At 45.1% G+C, this 12,346-nt stretch overlaps 1 pseudogene; it reads right to left on the bottom strand.

The window, feature by feature from the left end:
• The window catches only part of LOC141023235 (uncharacterized), a 142,136-nt pseudogene extending 130,036 nt beyond the window's left edge, over positions 1–12,100 (bottom strand).
• Between the last annotated feature and the right edge of the window lie 246 nt (positions 12,101–12,346).

Below are 12,346 nucleotides of genomic sequence, written 5' to 3'. Positions count from 1 at the left end.
TACAGTAGCATGTTCCGCGCATCTCCTAGTGATTTAAGAGCTAGTTTCATCAATACCATTTAACATGCTTGCTTATCAGTTTGATTGATCTCTATTTCTTGTAAAGTGGTTGTGGCAGGAACAAGGGAATGATTTCTGTGGATACTACATTTGTGAGTCCATCCGCCACACGACGTGTGAGCGGGGCTACTCTGAGGAACAATATGAAGTGCGTAAGCAATAATATTCACAATTTTATTTTATTACCATCATTTGTGTTGAGTTTCATTTATTCATATATATATGTATTGACCCCCTTCTTCAAATTAGATCTTTCGGATGCAGGATGAAGTCCTAGCACCAGATCGTATGCGAGCAATTCAAGAGGAATTGGCGGCATTCTTCCTTGACCACGTGATCGTTGAAAACGGAGAATACTATGTGGACCCTGCGTTCTTACAATTTAATTAGGAGATTATATTGTAAGAGATAATTATTGTATATATGTAGCCAGTAGTGTCGGATAGATATACGAGAACTTGTTGTTCGACCAATCACTCGGAGAAGGAGAGGTGGTCGATATCACTTCTCTCTGTATGCATATGTTCATGAAGATCTTCTGTTTCCTTCATTTGCTTACTAGCTAGCGTGTCTAGTCCTCTCTATATGTATATAGTACGTAGTGTCGACCAAGCACGGAGATAAGAGAGGACACTTCTCTCTATTAATTAGCTAGCTAACACAATATATGAAACACCTAAATTAACCCCCCAAAACCCCCAACCCCCCTGCCCTTTAAAAAAAACAAAAACCCCAGCCCCTGAAATGCTCACGCGTGGATGCCTATTGGTCCCGGTTAGTGCCACCAACCGGGACCAAAGGCCCTCCTGCCTGGGCTCGCCGCACCGGCCACGTGGAGGCCCATCTGTCCCGGTTCGTGTAAGAACCGAGACCAAAGGGCTAGGGCAATAACGACCCTTTAGTCCCGGTTAAAAAACCGGAACAAATGGCCCTTACCAACCGGGACAGATGACCCTTTTTCTACTAGTGAGTCTATTGCTGCTGATTACCCTAATATTCCTATTCCTTATAATTTAGTTTTTAGTGATAAAACTCCTGACATTATTCCACTGCCTGCACCTACTTTGTTTGATCATATTGCCAGGCACAGATACAGGATTATGCCTGAGGACATTGCTGCCTACCAGAACAACCTAGCTGCGGCATAGGAGGAGCCTCAGTAGTGGGATCCTCAGGTGCCCGCTCCTCAGCACTTCAACATTGGACCCCATGTCTTCTACGACTGGTGATTACACAACTGGAATTAGCTTATTTGCCGTCTGCCAGTTCTTTGTCGTCTGCTAGCTGACGGCAAAGAAGGTCTTTGTCGTCCGCTTACAAAAAATGGACGGCAAAGAACTGGCTGATGGCAAATAAGGATTTTGCCATCAGCCGGTTCTTTGCCGTCCGCTAGCTGACGACAAAGATTCTTTGCCGTGAGCTGGCTGACGGCAAAGAGAGAGGTGGCCCCACTTACGAGCTAATTAGATAAAACTTAACGGCTCCCCTCTTTGCCGTCCGCTAGCGGACGACAAAGAGAGAAAAATAGCGGACGGCAAAGAACGGCGGACATCAAAGACCTAACTTCACTAACCTAACTAACGGCCGAGCCCCCCACCCCATTCCTCTCTGTTTCTCTCCATGACCAGATCGACCCCCCGCAGCCCCCCCACCCGCCGCCGCTCCCGCCACCGCCCCCGCCACCCGCCGCAGCCTGCCCCGTCGCCCCACCACCCCGCCGCCCCCCACCCGCCGACGCCCCGTCACCCCACCATCCCGCCGCCCCGGCGCCCCACCACGTCGCCGCCCGACCATCCCACTGCCCCGGCGCCCCGCCGCCCCCACCACCCGCCCACCATCCCGGCGCCATCGTCGCCCCCGGCGCCACCGCGGCCCCATCGGCCCCGCCTCCCTGCCGGCTCCCCCTGAGCTCCACCGCCCCGGAGCCCTGCCACCCCCGTCGCCACCCGCCACCCCCCGAGCTCCGGTGATTTATTTTTTTCTGTTTTTTCTTTTTCTTTGCTGTTTAATTGTTTGTGTTAGATTTAGGTCTAGATATGTGTTAGTGTTAGTGTTAGTGTATGTGTTAGTGTTAGTGTTAGGTTTTAGATAATTAGTTATATTATTAAAAGAAGTAGAAAAAAGATGAAAAAAGAAGAAGAAGAAAAGAAGAATATGTAGAAGGGGGAGAAGAAGAGAAGGAAAGAAGAAGAAGAAGAAAGGAAAGAAGAAGAAGGATAGAAGGAAGCACCCCGACCCCCTGACCCCGACCCCCCGACCCCTGACCCCGACACCACTCCCCGACACCCCGACCCCCTGACCCCCTGACCCCAACACCCCGACCCCGACACCACACCCCGACACCCCGACCCCGACACGACACCCCGACCCCCTGACCCCCTGACCCCGACACCTTGACCCCGACACCACACCCCGACACCCCGACCCCTGACCCCCTGACCCCGACACCTCGACCCCGACACCACACCCCGACACCACACCCCGACACCCCAATCAAGCCCGACCCCGAAACAGCACCCTGACCCCGACACGGCACCCCGACACCGACACGACACCCCGACCCCCGACACCTCCCGAAAAGGTGCTCTTTGGCCTTCCAGAGGCCGACGGGGTCATATATTTGTGAATTATGAGTTAGGTCATATATTTTTCGATTTTGTTATGAAAAACATCATATATAATTGTGTTGATCGGGTAGATTTAAATGTGCAGTTGTTTCATCGCTGCGAGGTTTGGTGCTCGACGACCTCCCCGTGCGTTTGACGAGCTCTGCCCCTTCGTTCATGGGTGAGCACAAATGACATGTCCTCCTCGCCCCTTAATTATTTGCTTTGTTCCGGTGTTCGTGCCGATGAAACTTGATAGCTAGCTATATATCTGTCGTGAATCATCAGTATGCGTAACCAATATGTGTCTCCCATTCGAAAGCGTTATAGTTATAAATATGCATGCATTTGCATATTTATAACCGTGATTCTTTCGAATTGTCCAACGCTATCCATGGACAGCCCAAGTATGTGTAGATTGGGTTTGTTTTCCCATATGCTTTGCTCCGGATCCGACGCATATATTTCGTCAGTGCCTCCCCTGTTGATTCTCCGGGTACACATCCTCTCTGTTTATTGCAGAGACGTGTATTAGGAGAACAGCAGGGAGGTGCTGCCGAAATTTTGCGTCGGATCCGGAGCATAGCATGGGAAAATGAACCTAATCTACACATACTCGGGTGGGGTTAGGACCTATGATTACCTATTAGAGTGTAGGTTGCATGGACATAATAAAATTGACAAAGTAGATCAACTGATGAATATATACATGGTGTATTATATATATATATTTGTTGTGTGTCCAGTAGCTCTGAAAGTCAAGATGAGTGATCGTGCATGGATGTACACCGGTCACACTGGTCAGAACAAATGGAGCACTGAATGGTTCACAAAAACAAAGGGGTTTGTGCAAGCCGCATTTGCAAATGGCCAGAGGAAAACCTGGTGCCCCTGTTTACGGTGCGGTAATTGGGAAAAGAGGACAGAGGCTGAAATGGGCAAACACATGGAGAAGAGTGGTTTTACGCCCGATTATACGGTGTGGACATATCATGGTGAGTCTGCCCAACGTGACCGAGCTGAGGTGGATCGTCGTCGCACTGACGAGCATGGTACCGGGATGGAAAACATGGTGCAAGACTTCGATGATGCTCGGGATTCGGACGAGGAGATGGAGGAATCTGCAAAGGCCTTCAATGAAATGTTGGAGTCTTCAAAGCGTCCACTCCACGAGCAGACTGAGCTTTGTCAGTTGGATGCCATCTCACAAGTAATGGCTCTGAAGGCTCAGTTCAACTTGGGCAGAGAATGCTACGACACAATGATGACAGTATTTGGACGCTTTCTACCCAAAGGCCATGTAATGCCTGCAAACCTGTACCAGTCGGACAAAATCCTCCGTGCACTGAAGATGCCCTATGAGAAGATACATGCCTGTGAGAAAGGATGTGTCTTATTTAGGCTTGACTATGCGGACTTGAACTATTGTCCCATTTGCAAGTCTTCCAGGTATGTTGTGGTACACAACGGTATGGGTGAGAAGACACAGACCAAAATCCCTGTTAGTGTTCTTCGGTATATGCCAATTGTACCATGACTTCAACGTCTTTTCATGGTCGAAGAGACGGCTAGACAGATGACATGGCACAAAACAGGCAAAAGAACCGAACGAGATGCAGATGGGAATCTGATGATCGTACACACATCGGATGGTGTTGCGTGGAAAAAGTTTGATGAATTACATGCTGACAAAGAGGCAGATCTGAGGCATCCTCGAGTCGGCATCAGCACAGATGGGTTTAGTGTGTTTGGTCTGACAGCAGCCCAATACAGTTGTTGGCCCGTATTTGTCTTTCCACTCAATCTCCCCTCGGACAGATTATGCAAAGAAAGAACATTTTCCTGACATTGATAATTCCAGGGCCCAACTATCCAGGGAAAAATATGAATGTGTACATGCAGCCACTTAAGGACAAATTGCAAGAAGCCTGGGATAATGGGTTCAAGACATACGACGACTATAGCAAACGGAACTTCATAATGCGTGTCTGGTACATGTACTCGACGCATGACTTGCCGGCGTATGCGCTATTCATTGGCTGGTGTCTGCATGGAAGGTTCCCCTGCCCCACATGCAAGGGAGCTCTTGAGTTTCGTTGGCTTCAGGCCAGTCGCAAGTTTTCTTGCTTCGACATGCATAGACAGTTCCTGGATCCTCGCCATAAGTTCAGGAAAGACAAGAAGAACTTCATCAGAGGTAGAGTTGTCAAAAACTCTGCACCACCTGCGTTGACAGGCCAACAGACCCTGGATCAGTTATATGCTCTCGAGCCAGATCCAGAGCGTCCAGGGTACTTCAAGGGGTATAATTCTAAGCACGCCTGGACTCACAAGACATGCTTATGGGATCTGCCTTACTTCAAAGACCTCCTTTGCCCACACAACATCGACACTGAGAAGAATATCGCCGAGGCACTTTTTGGTACATTGTTCAGCATATATGGGAAGTCAAAGGATAATACTAAGGCTAGAGTCGATCTGGAGGCGCTATGTGATAAGTTAGCTCATAAACGATCTATTTCACCTACGTTAGCTCATAAACGATCCATTTCAACTAAGTTAGCTCATAAATGATCCATTTCACCTAAGTTAGCTCATAAATGGCATATACTTCTTCTAGTCACCTTTTTCTAACTTTCTTATTTGCCATTTTGCAGATTTCATTCACTTCACGGAAGCTAGCTTGCTATGATGTAGTGCTTGTTTTTTCTTTCATTCTCCTCTAGTATTCTTCTAGCTTGCTATGATGGAACTTGCTATCTTGATGAAACTTTGCATTGTAATATGTATGGATGGAACAATGTGTATGTGCAACTTGCTATGTATGAATGGATGGTACTATATATGTATGCACGATGAAACTTATGTGCTGGATATGTCATATGTTTGTTGTTAAATAGCCCTATGAAATATATATATATATATATATATGTCATATATTTGCTGTGAAAATTGCTGGATTTAAAAAAAAGAAAAAAAGAGGCACCTTTGCCGTCAGCCACTGATGGCAAAGGCTCCTTTGCCGTCTGCCGCGGACGGCAAAGAAGCCACGCGGCGGCCACCTGTGCTCCCTGGGAGCTGACCCATTTGCTCAGTTTGCCTAAAGCGGCGGACGGCAAATGCTTTGCCTACAGTGGCAGACGGCAAAGAATGCCCACATTTGCCTACAGCAGCAGACGGCAAAGGATTGTCCCGTCGTGATGTCCAACTGACGTCATTCGGCGGACGGGAAAGGCCGGATGCTCTATGCCGTCAGCGGCGGACGGCAAAGGCTGCCGTTAGCCGCCTAACGGACTAACAACGCATTTATTGCCGTCGGCTTTCTTTGCCGTCAGCCGCTGATAGCAAAGGCCCCTTTGCCGTCCGCTTCAAAAAAGCAGACGGCAAAGAAGCTCTTTACCGATGCCTACTTTGCCGGAGCCTTTTGCCGTCCACGGCAGACGGCAAAGTAGCTGATTCCTGTAGTGTTACCAAGTTAGGCCAAAAACGTAAGCTTGGGGGGGTACGCATTTCCACCGACATTACATTTATGTTCACACATTTCATTCCAGTTGTCGGTGTCCACACTTTTTCATTGTATTATCCATGTTAGATTTATGTTCTTGCTTTCTTCTTGTGTGTTCGAAAAACTTTGAGAAAATCCAAAAATATATTTCCTGCTTCTTTTTGATTTTTCTTTCTAGTTTAGATTCTTGTAGCACTAAAAAGAAAAACCCAAAAAAAATTCATTGTTCTTCTTTTGCTTGTTGGGAGCTTTCCCGTGTAAATACTTTTTCTCGTTTTTGTTTTTTCTTTTTATTTGCTCGTTTACGAAAAACCAAAAATTCCAAAAATATTTCAGTGTGTTTCTCTGAACTTCTTTTCTTTTTATTGAGTCATACCGAGGAGAAGACCACGATGAAAATGTTGAGTGGCCCTCATATGCATTATTGTTAATCTAACAAAGATCCCATTTTACCTTGTCTTCTCCTTTTGAATAAAATGTTTGCAGATTCCAGCTTAGTCCACAGAACTCTTGCACTATTAGTATTTTCATATCGTTCAGTCGTGCAAGTGAAAGGCAATAATGACGATATTTGATGAACTAGCTGTGGCAGAGAGAAACGGGTACGAACTAAACTTGTTTTGTTTTTGTAAATATGTTTAACCTAGTATCCATGATTCAGCCTATTATGATCAAACATGTTTGCAATGGCAATTTGAGATTATAGTTTCTCATGCCATGCATAAGTAGCGAGGAGTGGATAATGATTTATCTTGGATGTCAACATCATGTTAAAATGATTGTGATGTAGTATGATGATATGGTATCCTCCTCTGAATGTTCGAGTGGCTTGACTTGACACATGTTCATGCATGTAGTTAAATCAAAACCAACATAGCCTCTATGAAATTTATGTTCATGGTGTTCATATCCTACTCATGCTAGTATCCAATGTTACTTATGCATAATGCATGTTCATGACCGTTTTTGCTCTCTAGCTGGCCACTTATCAACCTATTTGCTAGCCTTCGCCTGCACTAAGTGGGAATTCTGCTTGTGCATGAAAAATCTGAAACCCATGTTATTCGATATGAGTCCACCATACCTATCTATATGCTGTATTACCCTGCCGTCCTAAATAAATTTGCATGTGCCACCTCTAAAAACTTCAAATAAATATCCTTTTTGTGTGCCTGGATTGTTCATAGAGCGACAAGAGGTAGTCGGTATCTTCCATGCTAAGCAGGTTATTCTCAGGATGGGTGTTTATTCACTGACCATTGCACCAGAAAAGGGCGGTAATAGGGATTCCCAGTCTCAAATTGCAAAACGAACTTACAAATAATTAAACAAAAACTCCTATGGAGCAATAACCTTCACTTTATTGCTTGGGAACCGCTACTAATGTGTTTAGCATGGAAGATATAGATAAATGGTGGTCGCAAAGTAAACAAGAAGGGTGCACCTCTCCAAATTTCATTTACCTCTGTTTTAAAAATTAAGCTCTGGCACCTCTGCAAATCACTGCTTCCCTCCGCGAAGGGACTATATATTTACTTTAATGTTGTGTCATCAAATTCTCAAATAAGCACCAGAACCTGAGAGCACTGCTGTCATGCTGATGCATTGTGTCTAGCTAATGTTGGGTGCATCATGACTGGATCTTCTCTACCATGAATTACAATGTTTAGCCTCTGCTTGGACTTTAGAGGTGCTCTGCATTTACGTTTTGCGGTCTTAGAAAGGGCTAGTGAGATACCACTATTGTCATATTATATCATGATTGTTTTGACAACGTGTTGCTGTTTGAGATATCTTATTATTGCTCGCTAGCTGATTATATTATTTATATGAGTTAATATAATTTTTAAGAGTTATTGTGGACATGGTTAGTTATAATCTTTGCTGAAAACTTGGGTGCTACTTAAGCTTATTTATGCAAACAAGAGCAAAAGAGTTCATAAAAGTTTTTCTTTTTCACTTTCAGTTTATCAACTGAATTGCTTGAGGATAAGCAAAGGTTTAATCTTGGGGGAGTTGATACGTCTCCGTCGTATCTACTTTTCCTAATGCTTTTCCTCCTGTTTTGGACTCTAATTTGCATGATTTGAATGAAACTAACCCGGGCTGACGCAGTTTTCAGCAGAACTACCATGGTGTTGTCTTCGTACATAAATAAAAGTTCTCGGAATGGAAGGAAACTTTGCGAGGATTTTTTATACAATAAAAGAGAATTTCTAGAGCCAAGAACCACCGAGGGGGGCACCTGGGTGGGGACAACCCACCAGGGCGCGCCACCCCATCCAAGCGCGCCCAAGTGGGTTGTCCCCACCTGGTGGCCCCGCAGACCCTGAAACCGACGCTATAAAATCATATTTTTCCAGAAAAAATCGGAGAGAAATAATTATTCCGTTCCGCGAGACGGAGCCGCCGCCACCTCCTGTTCTTCATCGGGAGGCCAGATGGGGAGTCCGTTAGGGCTCCGGAGAGGGGGGTGTTCGATCTTCGTCATCACAAACCCATCTTCATCGCCAATTCCATGATGCTCCCCACCGGGAGTGAGTAATTCCTTCGTAGGCTCGCTGGTCGGTGAGGAGTTGGATGAGATTCATCATGTATTCGAGTTAGTTTTATTAGGGCTTGATCCCTAGTATCCATTATGTTCTGATATTTATGTTGCTATGACTTATCTATGCTTAATGCTTGTCACTTTGGGCCCGGATGCCATGATTTCAGCTCTGAACCATTTATGTAATCGCCATTATATCCATGTTCTAGATTCGATCGTGCAAGTTATATTCACCTACTACGTGTTATGATCCGGCAACCCCGGAGTGACAATAGTGGGGACCACTCCGGTGATGACCGTAGTTTGAGGAGTTCATGTATTCACCATGTGTTAATGCTTTGTTCCGGTTCTATATTAAAAGGAGGCCTTAATATCCCTTAGTTTCCAATCTGGACCCCGCTGCCACGGGAGGGTAGGACAAAAGATGTCATGCAAGTTCTTTCCGTAATCATGTATGACTATTTACAGAATACATGCCTACATTATATTTATGAACTGGAGCTAGTGCCCTATCGCCCTAGGTTATGACTGTCACATGATGAATACCATCCAACAAATTACCGATCCAATGCCTACGATTTTCCTACATATTGATCTTGCTAAGTTACTACTGCTGCTATCACTATTGCACTTGCTATGAAACTATTACTATCACTGTTACCGTTACTGTTGCTGCAGCTACTATTATCAAAATTATCATACTACTTTGCTACTGATCACTTTGCTGCAGATAATTAATCTCCAAGTGTGGTTGAATTGAAAAATCATTTGCTAATACTCTCAAATATTCTTTGGCTCCCTTGTGTTGAATCAATAAATTTGGGTTGAATACTCTACCCTCGAAAACTGTTGTGATCCCCTATACTTGTGGGTTGTCAGCGGACACCACTGTTTTGATTGGTGCTATTTTTATATTGTGCGATCATGTAAAATGTATTCCCATTTATCTCTTACCCTTGGTAAGTCAATGCAGTCGAACATGGTGTCCTGGCCAACAAGTACAACTCATGTCCAATAGTGCTGTTATGCATGAGATGTGTTTGCATCCCACTGCCGAACGTCCCGATGTGTTCACGTGTAATCCAGTCGTCAGAATGCTCCATGTTTTTGGTGCGTAGAATATTCTTGTGTTCATTGATATACGATGCCACGAAGGTAGAATTCAGTAGAACTATGTAGTGTGCTTGCGCCAAAGAATGCCTGTCCCTATATATTATTGAATCCGCTCCTAGCGTGCCTTTTCCAGTGAGTCTCCCCTCATACCACGATTGAGGGACACCAGTCGGCTTAAGGTCAGGAATAAGGTCAACACAAAACCCAATGAACTCCTTTGTCTGATGGCCCGTGGAGATGCTTCCTTCTGGCCTAGCACGGTTACGGACATATTTCTTTAAGACTCCCATGAACCTCTCAAAGGGGAACATGCTGTGTGGAAATACAGGACCCAAAATGGCAATCTCATCGACTAGGTGAACTAGGACGTGCGTCATAATATTAAAGAAGGGTGGTGAGGACACCAACTCAAAAATGACAAGACATTGGACCAAATCATTCCTTCAGCTTGGTAGGATTTCTCGATTGATTAGCTTATGAGAAATTGCATTGAGGAATGCACATAGCTTCACAATGGTTAATCAAACAATTTTCGGTACAAGCCCCCTCAATGCACCCAGAAGCAATTGCATCATAATCACGTGACAGTCATGAGACTTTAGGTTATGGAACTTTTTCTCTGGGATGTTTTTTATTCCCTTTATATTGGACGAAAAGCCAGACGGGACGTTGATACTAAGCAGGTATTCAAAGAATATCTCCTTCTCTGCTTTGGTAAGAGTTTAGCTAGCAGGACATTGATACTGCTTTGGATGCATGCCATCTTTTTCGTGCACACGTTGCTGGTATACCCGTGCCTCCGGTGTATCTTTTGTCTTCCCATACACGCCCAAGAAGCCTAGCAGGTTCACACAAAAATTCTTCGTCACGTGCATCACGTTGATTGCAGAGCGGACCTCTATGTCTTTCGAATAGGGTAGGTCCCAAAATATGCATTTCTTCTTCCACATGGGTGTGTGTCCCTCAGCGTCATTCAGAACAGATTATCGGCCAGAACCCTTCCCAAAGATTACTTGTAAATCCTGGACCATATCAAGTATATCAGGACTAGTACGGAGGACGGGCTTCTTCTGGTGATCTGTATCACCTTTGAAATGCTTGCCTTTCTTTCTTATGCTTGGTTGGAAGAAATCGACGATGTCCCAGCTACACATTCTTCTTGCATTTGTCCAAATATATACTTTCAGTCTCATCTAAACAGTGCGTGCAGGCATTGTATCCCTTGTTTGTATGTCCTGAAAGGTTACTAAGACCAGGCCAATCCTTGATGGTTACAAATTGCAACGCTCGTAGGTCAAATCCCACACACACACACCTTTTTTTACCACACATATGTAAAATTTCTTCAACTAATGGCCTTAGGTACACATCAATGTCGTTGCCGGGTTGCTTAGGGCCTTGGATGAGGACTATCATCATAATGAACTACCGCTTCTTGCACATCCAAGGAGGAAGTTTATAGATACATAGAGTCACGGGCCAGGTGCTATGATTGCTGCTCCGCTCCCCAAAAGGATTTATGCCATCTACACTTAAAACAAACCATATGTTCCTTGCGTCATCTGCAATGTCCCGCCACTTTCTCTCGATTTTTCTCCACTGCGACCCGTCAGCGGGTACTCTCAACTTCCCGTCTTTCTTATGATCTTCTTTGTGCCATCGCAACACCTTGGCATGCTCTTCCTTTTTGAACAGATATTTCAACCGTGGTATTATAAGAGCATACCACATCACCTTGGCAGGAAGCCTCTTCCTGGGGCCCTCGCCCTCAACATAACTAGGGTCATCTTGTCTGATCTTGTACCGCAATGCACCGCATACCGGGCATGCGTTCAAATTCTCGTACTCCTCCCCGCAGAAGGGGATGCAGTCATTAGGGCATGCATGTATCTTCTGCACCTCTAATCCTAGAGGACAAAGAACCTTATTTGCTTCGTACGCACTGTCAGGCAATTTGTTATCCTTTGGAAGCTTCTTCTTAATTATTTTCAGTAGCTTCCCCAATCCCTTGTCAGATAAACCATTCTCTGCCTTCCATTGCAGCAATTCCAGTGTGGTACTGAGCTTTGTGTTGCCATCTTCGCAATTTGGGTACAACCCTTTTTTGTGATCCTCTAACATGCGATCGAACTTCAACTTCTCCCTTTCACTTTCGCATTCTCTCTGTACATCAACAATGACCCAGCCAAGATCATCATGAGGCGCATCGTCTGGTGCCTCTTGATCTTTAGCTTCCCACGTGGCAGTATCATCGTATTCAGGGAACATACGATAATTTTCATCATCCTCTTCTTCTTTGTTGTCTTCCATCATAACCCCTCTTTCTTCGTGCTTGGTCCAAACATTATAGTGTGGCATGAAACCCTTCTCAAGCAGGTGGATGTGAACGGTTTTCAAGGAAGAGTGATCCTTCGTAGTCCCACAGACAATACATGGACAATACATAAAAACATTTTGCTTGTTTGCCTCAGCCACCTCGAGAAAATTGTGCAGGCCTTCAATGTAGTCGGAGGT

The sequence above is a fragment of the Aegilops tauschii genome, chromosome 5 (assembly GCF_002575655.3).
Source record: "Aegilops tauschii subsp. strangulata cultivar AL8/78 chromosome 5, Aet v6.0, whole genome shotgun sequence".
Lineage (NCBI taxonomy): Eukaryota > Viridiplantae > Streptophyta > Magnoliopsida > Poales > Poaceae > Aegilops > Aegilops tauschii.
This window is presented reverse-complemented; position numbering and strand designations above follow the sequence as displayed.